This window comes from Pipistrellus hanaki (assembly GCF_964339955.1).
Source record: "Pipistrellus hanaki genome assembly, chromosome: 1".
Lineage (NCBI taxonomy): Eukaryota > Metazoa > Chordata > Mammalia > Chiroptera > Vespertilionidae > Pipistrellus > Pipistrellus hanaki.
The window spans coordinates 26,973,729-26,987,039 of NC_140503.1; the positions used below are offsets into that span (position 1 = coordinate 26,973,729).

The 13,311-nt window shown below is 40.2% G+C and overlaps 1 protein-coding gene across 3 annotated transcripts in view; it reads right to left on the bottom strand.

Moving 5' to 3' along the window:
* Positions 1-7,949, bottom strand: part of PALS1 (protein associated with LIN7 1, MAGUK p55 family member) — a 75,785-nt gene extending 67,836 nt beyond the window's left edge. The window contains exon 1 of one of the 3 annotated variants that reach the window (XM_084866641.1): positions 7,685-7,949. The gene's annotated coding sequence lies outside the window, so the exon portion shown is untranslated. The remainder of the gene's footprint in view (positions 1-7,684) is intronic. The other 2 variants (XM_084866643.1, XM_084866642.1) reach the window with 2 other exon arrangements.
* Positions 7,950-13,311: the final 5,362 nt, after the last annotated feature.

Here is a 13,311-nt window from a genome sequence, read left to right on the forward strand (position 1 = left end):
CAAAATGATTTGTGTTTGAAACAACTCTGGAGTTATTCACAGAACCATGCAAGGCTGGTTCAGTATTTGAAAATTACTTAATGTAACTCACCATATTAACAGATTAAACAAAAAACCACATGATCACCTCAACAGATGCAAAAAGGCATTTGACAAAATTCAATATCTATTCAGCAACCTCAGAATAGTAGGAAACTTCCTTAACCTGATTTAGAGAATCTACAAAACAACCTACAGCTAACATCCTGTTTAATAGAGGGAATATGCTAATGAACCATCACACCCTCACAAAGATGGTGCCCACAGCCAATAAGGAGAGGCTATGCTAATTGACTACCACGCCCTCAAAGATGGCGGTGCCCAGTCCCCTCAGCCCTGTCAGGGGGTGCAGTGCAGCCCAGCCCACCCCCAGGCAGGTCCAGCAGCTCCACACGTCTGCCTCCGGAGTCCCCCAGTTCCCTCACCCCCCCCAGCCGCCCAGGGCCAGCCTAAGATGCAAGCATGCCTCAGATGATGGCTGCGCAGCCGCCCAGGGCCAGCCCAAGGCAATGCAAGCTTTGGATGGTGGCTGCCCAAGGCTCAGATAACCAGGGCCGGCTGAGGCTTGCACTGCTGGCAGTGGCAGTAGCAGAGGTATGATGGGGGTATCGCCTTTCCCTGGTCACTGGATCACCTCCCATCCCTGAGGGCTCCTGGACTGTGAGAGGGAACAGGCTGGGCTGAAGGACTCCCCCTCCCCCTTCAGTGCATGAATTTTCATGCATTGGGCCTCTAGTTTTAAAGATGAAAGACTGAATGCTTTCCCTTTAAAACTGTGAACAAGGCAAGGATGTTACCTTTCACCATTCCTATTCAATAGGGTACTTCACTTGAAGTCCCAGTGCAATGTCCAGAAAAAGAAAAGGCCTTCTAAGGCCAAGAGACATATGAAACATGCTCAAAGTCACTAATCATCCGAGAGATGCAAATCAAAACAACAATGAGGTACCATCTCACACCTGTCAGAATGGCTACCATCAACAAATCAACAAACAACAAGTGCTGGAGAGGTTGTGGAGAAAAAGGAACCTTCTTGCACTGCTGGTGGGAATGCAGACTGGTGCAGCCACTGTGGAAAACAGTATGACGTTTCCTCCAAAAATTAAAAATGCAACTCCCATTTGACCAGTAATCCCACTTCCAGGAATATATCCCACAAAAAGAAACACCAATCAGAAAGGATATAGGCACCCCTGTGTTCATAGCAGCACAATTTACAATAGTTAAGATTTGGAAAGAGCCTAAATGCCCATCAGCAGATGAGTGGATTAGAAAACTATGGTACATCTACACAATGGAATATTATGCTGCTGTAAAAAAGAAGGAACTGGAGATCATTATGCTAAGAGATATAAGCCAGTCAGAGAAAGAAAATTTATATGATCTCCCTCATTTGTGGAATATAATGAACAACATAAACTGATGAACAAAAAATAGAACCAGAACCATAGAACAGACTGTCTAAACTATGAGGGAAGGTGGGGGTGAAGGGAAAAGAGATTAATAAAAGGATTTGAATGCATGCATATGAGCATAACTAATGGACACAGACAGGGTGGGATGAAGGCATGTGCTGGGGGAAAAGAAGACTTACATAATTCTTTAAACAATAAAGAATTAAAAAGAAGAGGCATATAGACTAGAAAGAAATAAGCATATTTCTAATCATCGATTACAGGACTCTCTACTTGAAAAATCCCAAGAAACCTAAAAAAAAAAAAAAAAAAAAAAAAAAAAAAACCCAAAAAAACCCCAAAACAACCTCACAGAATGGATGAGTTTAGTAAAAACTCAGGATACAAAATCAATATAAAACACACACTGTACTTCTATATCTTATCATGATCAATTGGAAGCCTAAATCTTTTTAAATGTTGACCATTTACAACAGGACCAAAAAAAATTGAAAACTTAGGTATAGATCTAATAAAATATTTGCAGGATTTACACACTGAACACTAAAAAGCACTTATAAAAGAAATCAAAGACCTAAGTAAATTGAGTGAACATCATGTTTACAGATTGGAAATCTCAATTTTGTTAAGATGTCAACTGTCCTCAAATTGAACTATAGATTAAACACAAACCCAAATGAAAGCCTAGCAGATGTTTTTGTGGAAATCGACAAGGAGATTCTAAAATGTATATGAAAAGGTAAAATAATGTTATGACACTTTTGTAATAGAATAAAGTTAGAGAACTCACATGACCTGATTTCAAGATTTTAAAGCTGTAGTAATGAAGACATTGTGATATTGTTAAAGGATAAACAAACAGACCAGTGGAAAATAAGCCTCTAGAAACAGACCTACACAAATGTAGTCAAATGATTTTTTTACCAAAAGACAAAGGCAATTCAATGAAGACAGAACAGTCTTTTCAACACATGGTCAACCCAAACCTCTGTCCACACAAAAATTTACTCAAAACAGAAAATAAACATAGATGTAAATATAAAATATAAAACATGTGGAAGAAAACATAGGAGAAAATCTTTGTAACCTTGGGTTAGGTAGGCAGAGTTCACAGATACAGCACCAAAAGTGAGATCCATAAAAAAAAAAAAAAAAAAAAAAAATACTGATACTTTGGACTTCACCAAAATGTAAAACTTCTGTACTTCAAAAGACATTTTAAGAGAATGGAAAAGGCAAGACACACACTGGGAGAAAAATCTTTACAAATCACATAGCTAACAAAGGATTATATAGAACTCTAAAATGTGACAATAAGAAAATCAAATTTTAAAATGAGCAAAATACTTGGACACTTCAACAAAGAAGATACAGTCAAACCTTGGGTTCTCGAACATCTCCCATCTCAAACAATTTGATTTGCAACCAAGTTGTTCATGGAAAAAATGGCTCGGGTGCCAAACAAAACTTTAGTTCTCAACCGGACAACACTTTCAGGCTGATACCTGTATGATTAGTGATGCATCTCAGGCAGCAAAGGAGAGAATGTGAAGGCATGAGTCAGTTTACTACTAAACCTGTTGTTAACATCTCAGGAAATTGTGCTGTGAATACTTTTGCAGGTATTTTTCTTTCTTTCTATTATTAAATACATACAGTAAGTCACTATGGGTCCTAAGGTTAGTGATAGCAGCAAAGTGAAAGGAAGTTGTATGCTGCTGTAACAAAAAGTTTTTATGCTGCTGTAACAATGTAGAGCTTAAAAAAGAAATAACTGCAAAGTGATAGAGTTGTTCACATGTCTGATTTGGCTACTGAATATGGCTGAGTGAAATCCACAACTAGCACAATTTTAAAACCATGAAGAGGCCATCAAGAGTGCTGATGTTGCGAAGAGTGTGAAAGTGCTCTTGAAACAACCATCACAGGCAACTAAGAAAGGCTAAAATAGAAAATCATTTGGGGGTTTGGAACAGATTAATTCAATTTACATTATTTCTAATGGGAAAAATGATTCGAATTTTGAACAAACCACTGACAGTCTTAGAATGAATTAAGTTCAAGAACTAAGTTCCACTATATACAGAGGGTACCATCTACATCACATGTGTCAAACACAAGGCCCGCGGGCCAAATCCAGCCCGCCAGGCCTTGCAATGTGGCCCGCACCGCGCTGTCATCACTGCACTCCGCTGTCAGTTTATGACATTGTCAGTTTATGAATGTTCAGTAAACCATTCGGCCCGCGATTTAGGCTGGATTTTAGATTTTGGCCCCTTCTCTGATTGAGTTCGACACCCCTAATCTACATGAAAAGATGCTTATTATTATTAGTCATGAGAAAAGTGCAAATAAAAACTGCAATGAGATACGGGATACATACATACTAGAATGACTAAAGTTAAAAAGATTTACCATACCAAGTGCTGATGAGGATGTAAAGTAACACTCACACATTGCTGAGGAAAACACAAACTGGTTCAGCCTCTTTGGAAAACAGTTTTACAGCATATAGTTTGCTATGCTGCTGTAACAAATTACCAGAAACTCAATGGCTTAACACAACACAAATTTTTTATTTTACATTTCTGTAGGTTAAAAGTCTGACTCAGGACTCCCTGGACTAATAAAATCAAGCTGCATTCTTTCCTGGGAGGGTCTACAGGTTAATCCATTTCCTAGCTTTTTCCAGTTTCTACAGATCTCTACATTCCTTAGCTTATGCCCCCCCTCCTCCATCCTCAAAACCAAGAACTCTATCTCCCTGGCTCTGCTTTCCTTGTTACATCTTGTTATCTGACTCTACTGCTTCTCTCTTTTCCTTTAAGGTCTTTTGTGATACTTTAGGCCCTCCTGGATAATCCACAATAGACTCAATATTTTAAAAGTCAGTTGATTAGCAATTTTAATTCCATCTGCAACTTTAATCTTTGCCATGCAACCTAATTTATTCACAGGTTCCAGAGATTAGATATACTTGTGAGACATTAATTCTTCCCACAACAGAGTTTTAATAAAGTTAAACATACACTTATCATCTGACCCAGCAATTCCAATTCCAGGTGCTTATCCAAGAGAAATGAAGACATGTTCTCACAAAAACCTATTCGTAAAGAATCTCGTTTTATTCACAGTAAAAAACACATGTAAGAAAAACCCTGAAAATAACTCAAATGTGCTTCAACTGGTGGATGGGTAAACAAAGTGTAGTACATTCATAAAATGTAATACTATTTTCAGCAATAAAGCTGAAGAAAAGCTGCTGGTACACTCAACAGCATGAATGAACACAAGTGTATTATGCTAAATGAAAGAAACCAGACTCAAAGTATTTCATTTATATATTTTAGAGAAGACAAACATCATTAGTTACCAGGGGTTTAGGGTGGATGAAGGGTTCATTGTAAAAGAGTAGCTCAAAGGGAATTTGATGTGCTGCAACTATTCTGTATCTTGATTTTGTAGTTGCACAGCTTTATGCAATTACCCAAACAACTGTACAATGAAAAGAGTTAATTTCATTTCATGTAAACTAAAAATAAAGTCTTTCTGAAAGAAAGATACAATTACATCATTTTTCACGAATAAGAGTGACAGAAAATTTTAAAAATCTGGCAACGCCAATCTGACAATTCCAAGTGTGGCAATTATTACAATTTAGGAGGATAATTTGGCTGCATCTATATTGAAAATGCACATCAACCGATGGCCTAGCAATTCCACTCATAGATATGTATACATTCTAGGAAAATCTTCATACATGTGCTCAAGCAGACATGCACAAAGATATTCATTGAACATTGTTTGAAACACTAAAAAACTGAAAACAACCCTTCGTAGGGAAATGAATTAATCGTGGTAGTGGTTATTTAAAAAAGGAAAGGAAACAAATACATAAGGAAAAGAATCAACCCTGATGGCTACCTATCAATGTGATTTTGAGAAGGGTAACTTATTGGTTTGTTTATTTTAACAATAGTATATATTAAAAGAGCACCATACTTAGAATCTGGAGACAAGCATTTAGCATTTAGTTCCAACTTTGTCACTAACTAGCAGTCAGACTATCACTTCTTGTTACATACCTCACTTTTCCTGAAAAATTAAAGCAAGGCTATATACCCATTAAGAATATTTCCAACTCAATCATTTTATGATTCATTAAGTACATAATAAAAAAATTATAACATAAAGCCCTTATGTAGAGAAACTATTTTTTCCCACACATTGTGAAATCATAAATTATCAGAGAAATAGGACATCCTTGTGTACTGATACATAAAATGGACCAAATTTCTAGGTATAGTTTTGATGCACTTTTTAAATCAAGATCACAAATTCAGAAAGAACAAAAGCAGCCTGCCCTCAGGTAAAACACATATTCTCTATCATTTCAACATTCTAAAATAAGTTAATATTATTGAGCTCATCTTTACTTGTCAAGTTCAGGACTGTCTAGCCAAAAATCATTCAACTACATGGTAAGATTCACTTGCTTTTTTAAAACATAAAGACAGCCTTCGCCGGTGTGGGCCACAGGTTAGAGCTGCCGCCCTCGCACTGAAGGGAGAGTTGAGGTTTCCATTCCTCGATTCCCAGTCAAAGGCGCTACCTGGGTTGCGGGTTTGCTCCCTGCCTCTCCCACCTCGCCATCTGGGCACCTGCATGTGTGTCTCTCACATGATGTTTCTCTCTCTCCTTCCCTCCCTGCGGAGGTCACGGTTTGATTTCTGTTCAGGGCACGTGCCCAGGTTGCCCGCTCGATCTTCAGTAGGGGGCATGCAGGAGGCAGCCAATCAATGACTCTCATCGTTGATGTTTTTTTCTCTCCCTCTCCTTCTCCCTGTCTTTCTGAAGTCAATAAAAAATACAGATTTTTAAAAAGGTAATGGGGGAAAAAATATCCTCAGGCGAGGATAAGACACACACACAAAAACATAAAGATAACATGAATTGTTTTTTGTATTTTTGCCTGTTTAACCTATAAAGACCTTACATTATAATTTTATAGCTTCAACCTGCTACAATAGTTCAAAGAGCCTTTAAAAACTTGTACTATGCCAGGACCACAGGGATCTAGTAAAAAAAAAAAAAAATCAGCACTTCGTAATCCCAAAAAATGTTATTTAACAATTTCATTACCACCAATACTTTCGCTTCAAAGACACCAATAACCAACATGTCATTTGTTACTATTGCAGAATTTAATAGGTTATTAACTTCTGGCATAATCCAAAAGCATAATTAGAATACAATCATTAAAATATAACATACCTTTTTAAAAAGCAGAAATATTAACGTCTTTCACCTTGTCAGTAAACCCAACATTTTAAAATTCTTGTTCTACAGAGTTTCCATATCAAAATTCTTACAATTCTAAACAAGTACGAAGACCAAAACATGCACTACATCCTTGTAAAAAACCTCCTAGCTATCCGATTTTAATTTTAGCGCTAAGTGCCAAAAAAACCAACAACACACCTTTCGACCGAAACCTAAATTCCGTACCTATTACTGTATGTCAATCAACGAAACACAAGGTGAGTTATTATTAGGAAGTTATATAATTTGCACTACAGATTGTTTTAAAACGCCTTTGATTAGACGCAGCAGCTTGACAACAATTTACAGGCTTCGAAGTTCACCTGGCAAATTCAGAGTAAATTATCGGAAACTATTTACGAGAGTAGGGTTTTCTTTACAAGTGGCCACAAGGAAGGAGCTGTTTTGTTTATTTGTTTAAAGAACGTAACGAGCAGCTGAATACCAGGAGCTGAGTCAGGCGGAGGAACGCTGACTGCATTCCGTCTCCCTAAAGGAAAGTGTTCGCCGGGTCCATTTCCCCGACCCGGCCCAGAGGACAGCCCCGAGCCGGGGGGACGGGGGTGCAGAGGACCCGCGACTCCCAGCCGCGCCCCCTGCTATTCGGGCCGGCCGGGCGGGCGGGCGGGAGCCCTGCCAAGGTGGGTCCCTCGTCCGGACCGAGGCTCTGGGTACAGCAAGGCAGTGTTCCTCCAAGGGACAAAGGTTGTGCTCACGCCCTCGGCCACGGTCTGCGGATCCCGCTGCGTGGGGGCAGCCGGTAGAGCAGCCGAGGGTCCCCCCCGGGGCCCAGCACCCGGCGCGTGGGGGAGGGGACCAGCCCGGCGCCCCTTCCCCGCCGCGCGCCGGGGGGACCTGTTGATGAAGACCTCCCTCTCCCCACCGAGCCGCCGCCGTCCGTCTCTTACCTCTGCGCCACTGCGGCCGCCGGTCCTGCTGGTCGCAGCCGCCCCTAAAGACTGCAGAAACCACAGCTCCCCGGCGGCACTTTAGATACCGGATAAAGAATCCAGAAACTCCCGATTCCCCACCTCACAATTCCCAGTCCCCGCCTCCGCCCCACCGCCAGCCGCCGCCGTCTCCGCCGCCTGCGACTCCGCCTCAAGACCGCGCGAGACCGGCCCCCCCGGCCGCCGCGAGACCGCGCACGCGCACGCGCACGCGCACGCGCTCCCGGGACCGACGTAGCGGGCGCGCCTATCCCAGTTCCTCCTGGGCGCGCCCCGCCCGCTGCTAAGCAGAGAGCCTGGCGCTCGTCGCCCAATCCCGAGCCGGCGCGGAGAGGGGGCCCGCTCATTGGTCAGATCAGCGGCGGGTCGCGCGCACTGGCGCGCCTCGAAGTGTAAAAGGCGAGCAGGCGCCGGGCTCGCGCCTAGGAAACCGCTTTGGCGTGGTGCCTGCGGGCTAGGTTGTGTTCGGACGCGAGGTTTCCCTGAGGCGCTGTCGGGGGCAGGTGGATGACTGTCCTGCTCCTGAAGAAAATCCGATTCCCCAGGAGGCCACTTGTCATGGCCTATGAAACAGGTCCCACAATATAGCATTCGTTTAAAACAACAAAACAAAAACTGTGACTGACTTACAGGTAGTGTCCCGCAGAAGAACTCTCTGCCACGGCAGGAGATTCCAAAAAACTACCAGCCTGGGATCGAGTTCTGAAAACCGGAAAGGAAGAATGCCAAAGGCCACGGCTGTTGCACAAAACTCGAGTAAATGGGTTTAGAATTACCTGGGGCAACCCACATCCAGGGCAAGGAAATCCAGATAAACAGTCTCCGGAATTTCCTAGAAACTGTTGGGCGAGGAGGGTGGGGTGGGGTGGGGGAGTGTCGTGTGTGTGTGTGTGTGTGTGTGTGTGTGTGTATGTGTGTGTCTTATTTTCTAAGTTCTAAAATGCATAAAATAACAATTCAAGAAGCTAGCCCCCTCCTCTAGCTCCTCAGTGAATTTTTCTTCTCGAGCTCAGGATTTCTCTCCTGAGGGCTATTGACATTAGGGCCACATCATTCTTTGTTGGGGGTGGGATGGGGGTTCTGTGCATTGTAGGATGTTCAGCAGCATCCCTGCTCTCTACCCGATGCCATAGACCACGACCCCATTATGACTATCAAACATTGCCCAAGACCCCCTGGGCGCCAAAAATCATCTCCAGTTGAGGACCACTGATCTGGCTGTTTAAAGAATTCTTTAAAAAGGAGCCTCTCGTGGCCGGCCGGTACTTTCCAATTGCCTGGCTCCAAGCAATTGTGCATAACAGCCCTACCCAAACGAACTCGCCGGCTCCCTAGGCTTGCTTCCCCAGCTGCTGGGACTCCTCGGTCACAGGACCGCACCCTCGTAAAAAGATGATTATTATCTGTGAGAGATAGCAGCTAAAATTCTCAAAATATGTGGAAATTCCTTTGTCAAGTGCTATACAAATCTTGGTTATTATTTTTACTTCCCAAAGGTATTGCCATTTTAAAAGAGGGTAAATCCTATGGCAAATAAGTTTATTTTCTGGTGAATAAAGCCATACCTAGAATCCCAAATTACTTGTCCTTGTGTGAAGAAAAAAAAAAAAAAGAAAAAAAAAGGAAGAGGGAAAAGTGAAAGATATAGAAACTGAAGGTAAAGTAATTGGATTTGACTTTTAGCTTTGATGCTAACTAGTTCTGTGACTTCAGAGCATGAGAATTTTTCTAAACTATTCCTAAGTTTACTTTCCTAAATTTTCTCATTCGTATATAACAGGTTAACATACTTTCCCTAGCTTTAAGATTCTGATAGCCTCTGCATATGGAATCTAACATGGATAGCATAGGGAGTTAAAATATAATTTCATCCCAAAATAGAATGAAATGGGCAATCTGTGCTTTAAAACCCCATCAGAAGAGTTGTTCGTCTTTGTCACAAGGCACATTCATCCGCAGAGTCACCCTGGCAAATTTGTAACTAAGTTTTTCGGGTGAGTAGTGAAAGCCAAACTGTAAAAACGAACGTATGGTGGAGAGTAACCTTTCCTCCTTCCTCATTTGGCGTCTGCTTAACCCAGCATTTGCCCAAACTCCATTACAGTTTTATGTAATAAAATGTTGTTCCATTTTATTATGTTAAAGGGTAAAAATAGTAATATTGCACTTCAGCCATTTGCAACAAGTCTGAAATCTCAGTTTTCAAGACTTTACCATTCACTGTTATATGTGAAATCCTTAACTAAGGCTATTATATCCCTTTGTTTTCATCACCACTATGTACCAGTGAAAGCCAAAGTTTTCATAACTGAATTAGTAGCCTAATCACTTCTAACTGTATGAACCAGATGATCAGAAATGATGTAAATTAAAAGAATGCTTACTGATGAGATGTAAGAGAAATTATGAAGCAAGTCATTATTGCACAAGTATCTAAAAAATTTTAAATACCATAAAAACAAAAAACAAACTAATAAGCCATGAAATTTTCTAATTTAAGTGTGTTTAGTTATTATTGTTTTGATGTTTTATAGTACTTCTTAAACTTTCATAAATCTAGCCAAAATGATTACGTCCCTAAACTAAGGACACAATTGTTGCCATGTGGAATGGGAAGTCCCACTATCTTTGGTTTGTTTAGCATCAGTGTCATTCAGTACAGGTGTGTATCCTTCAACTCAGTTACTTTAATATTCACTCATTAATTATATACTTCTTACATCTAAGTACTATGCTGTAGAGAACTGAAACATGGGACAGTCCCTGTCCTGGAGGAATTAAGTAAGGTGGGGAGAGACAAGATAAGACAAGTCCATAAACATAAAATGTAATAGAGTAAATGAAAATAAGGCTCAAAAAATGGTAAAAAGTCTTATACTAGGAGAAGCTTTGTTATCTAATGAGGAGGGAGAAGGACAGGGAAAGGAAAGAAACCACTATTGAAAGAACCATAATAATAGGAAAATCAAGATCTTATACTGTACATGCCTTTTAAAAAGATAAAACTTTTATCAGTTTGAATGAGTGAAGAACACAGAGAAAAGCATGGGCTTATTATGGGAACAGCAAGTAGTCAACAATAACTTCAAAGTAGCATACTCAATATTTAGGGTGTTAGTCATTTATCCCACTTTTTTTGTGTGCCCTTGGGTGGCCGTGTGCTAGTCTGGGGATGTGTAATCAAATGAAATGTGGTCCAGGAGACATTTTACTTTGGAGAGAAGGCAGATATGTTTGGAGCTTGGAAATTTTTTCTAATAAGAGAAAGACCAAGACTGAATCTAAGAAAAAGAATACCAGGTTTATTCTCCTAAATAGGGCAATAAAATTGCCCATATCTCTTCCTCACTAAGCGCCCAATCAAGTCTCTATTTTTTTTTTAATGTAATAAATCTCAGCTACCACTTTTACTTCATATCCACACGTGAATACCTCTAACTGGGTCTGGGTTGATATCTGTGCTGAACTCCAGAGAGTTGAACTCTAATGCTTCTTCTATTCAGTCTTGGACTCACTCTGATTGAGAGTTAACTCCATTGCAGCTTCAAAACAGCCTTTATCAAGGTAACCTGTTAGAGCCACTTTGTTAAATGCCAAGGTCAGTGTTGAGTCCTTGTCTTCCTTGACCTGCCAGCAAGCATTTGATGCCATTGAGCATTTTCTCCATTTTGTCCTCTGGACTCCCAACTGCTTTAGCTTCTCTGCCTACACACTGGAACCTCCTTCTCAGTCTTCTTTTCTGGTTCTTCCTTATCTCCCTGATGGCTAAAAGTTGGAGTGTCTCAGGTTACACTTAATATTTTACCTCTCTCTGCCTGGGTTTGAATCCCAATTCTACCACTTGCTAGCTCTTTGATCAGAAGAAATGAACTTAATTTCTCCAAGACTCCATTTCCTTACCTGTAAATTGATGATAATAGAAGTAGCTCCCTCTTTTAGTGGTTGTGAAGACCAAATGAATCTATTTACATAAAGCGCTTAAAACATGCCGGGCACTATACACATTAATTCTTTGTATTTGTTCTTATCATGTTCTTTATCATTCACTACCTATGTATTTTTGTCTGGTCATGGTGGCTTTATACACTGTCAACTCTAAATTTGTCTCTGCCTAAACCTCTTCATCGTAACTCCAGAATCATATATTCAACTATTAGCTCAATGCCTCTATTTGAATTTCTAATGATTATTAAAAATTGAACATGCCATAACTTTTTATGTTTAGTTTTTTTCATTTCAATCTATGGTAATCTCACTATTCCAGTTGGTGAGGCTTTCTTTCTCCTGTAGATTCAATCCAGTGGGAAATTCTCTCATTTCTACCTTCACATCCAGAATCTAAGCACTTCTCACTCTTTGGCACTGATATTTTCTCAATACTGCAACCACTGTGATCCTCAATGTATATGTTTTAGCTGTATGACTTTGAATAAGCAACGTAACCTTGCTAAGTTTCACTTTGGGCATCTGTCTGTAAAACAGAAAAGTAGCAATATCCTCAGATTACTGTGAAGATGGAGAATGCATGCAAAGCACATTATAGATCACTGGCAGCTTTGTGAAAAAGAATAAGTGGTGGCTTTTTATTTATTAATGTATTTTCTTTTTATTGTTTAAGGTATTATAAATAGTAGTACATACGTGTGTGTGTGTGTGTGTGTGTGTGTGTGTGTGTGTGTGTCCCCGCCCCGGACCAAGTGGTGGCTTTCAAAAATTCAAACTGTTTTTTTGGTTGGAGACTGCCTATAGTTTATTTTTAAAAGTATGGGGATTAAAAAACACAACACTCTGAAAATGGCATTTGATTCCATAAATACTGTCTCTCAGGCCAGGCGTTCAGCTAGAACACAAAGACGGAAATAACATGGCCCCGCCTTCAAGGATGCCACAGGTGCAATGTTAGGAACAGTGTGGTGTTGGGTTAATGTCCGAAGGAGAAAGGAAGGTAAAACCAAAGAGAAAACCAAACTTTTCCAATAACCCCAAAGAAGCCCTATAGGTAAAAATTGAGTTTATGAATAAAAAGTCATATATATTAATATATATATATCTTCCTTTAAAATGGATACCCCACAGTAATTAGGCTTTAAGCAATGAGATTGGCATAAGTGCTTAATGATTAGTGGGAGCCTTTATTTCTGCCACATGGAAGACACCGCTTTGTTTTTTCCTTGTGTTGGCTGTTATTTCTTGAGCTCTGCTTGTTTTTTAGTTTAGTAGTTTGTATTTATCTGGGAAATAAAAAAGATGGAGAAGTCAGTTCAATTAATTCAAAAGTCTAAAATAGAGAATAAAGTTATTTCTGTCAAATAAAAAACATAAAAACTAAATATGCATAAATTAAGTGATTATAATAAGTAAAATACAAATTTATAATCCAACTTTTCTTTTTAATCTATAATAATAAAAGTGAAATATGCTAACTAGACCGGACATCCTTCCGGATGAAGCCTGGGCTGCGAGGGAAGCTCGGGTCCCTGGTACCAGAGGGAAGCCAGTGCCAGCAGCCAGGGGAAGGAAGGCCTACTCTTGCACAAATTCCGTACATTGGGCCTCTAGTGGAATAATATTGAGAACTTACTTAA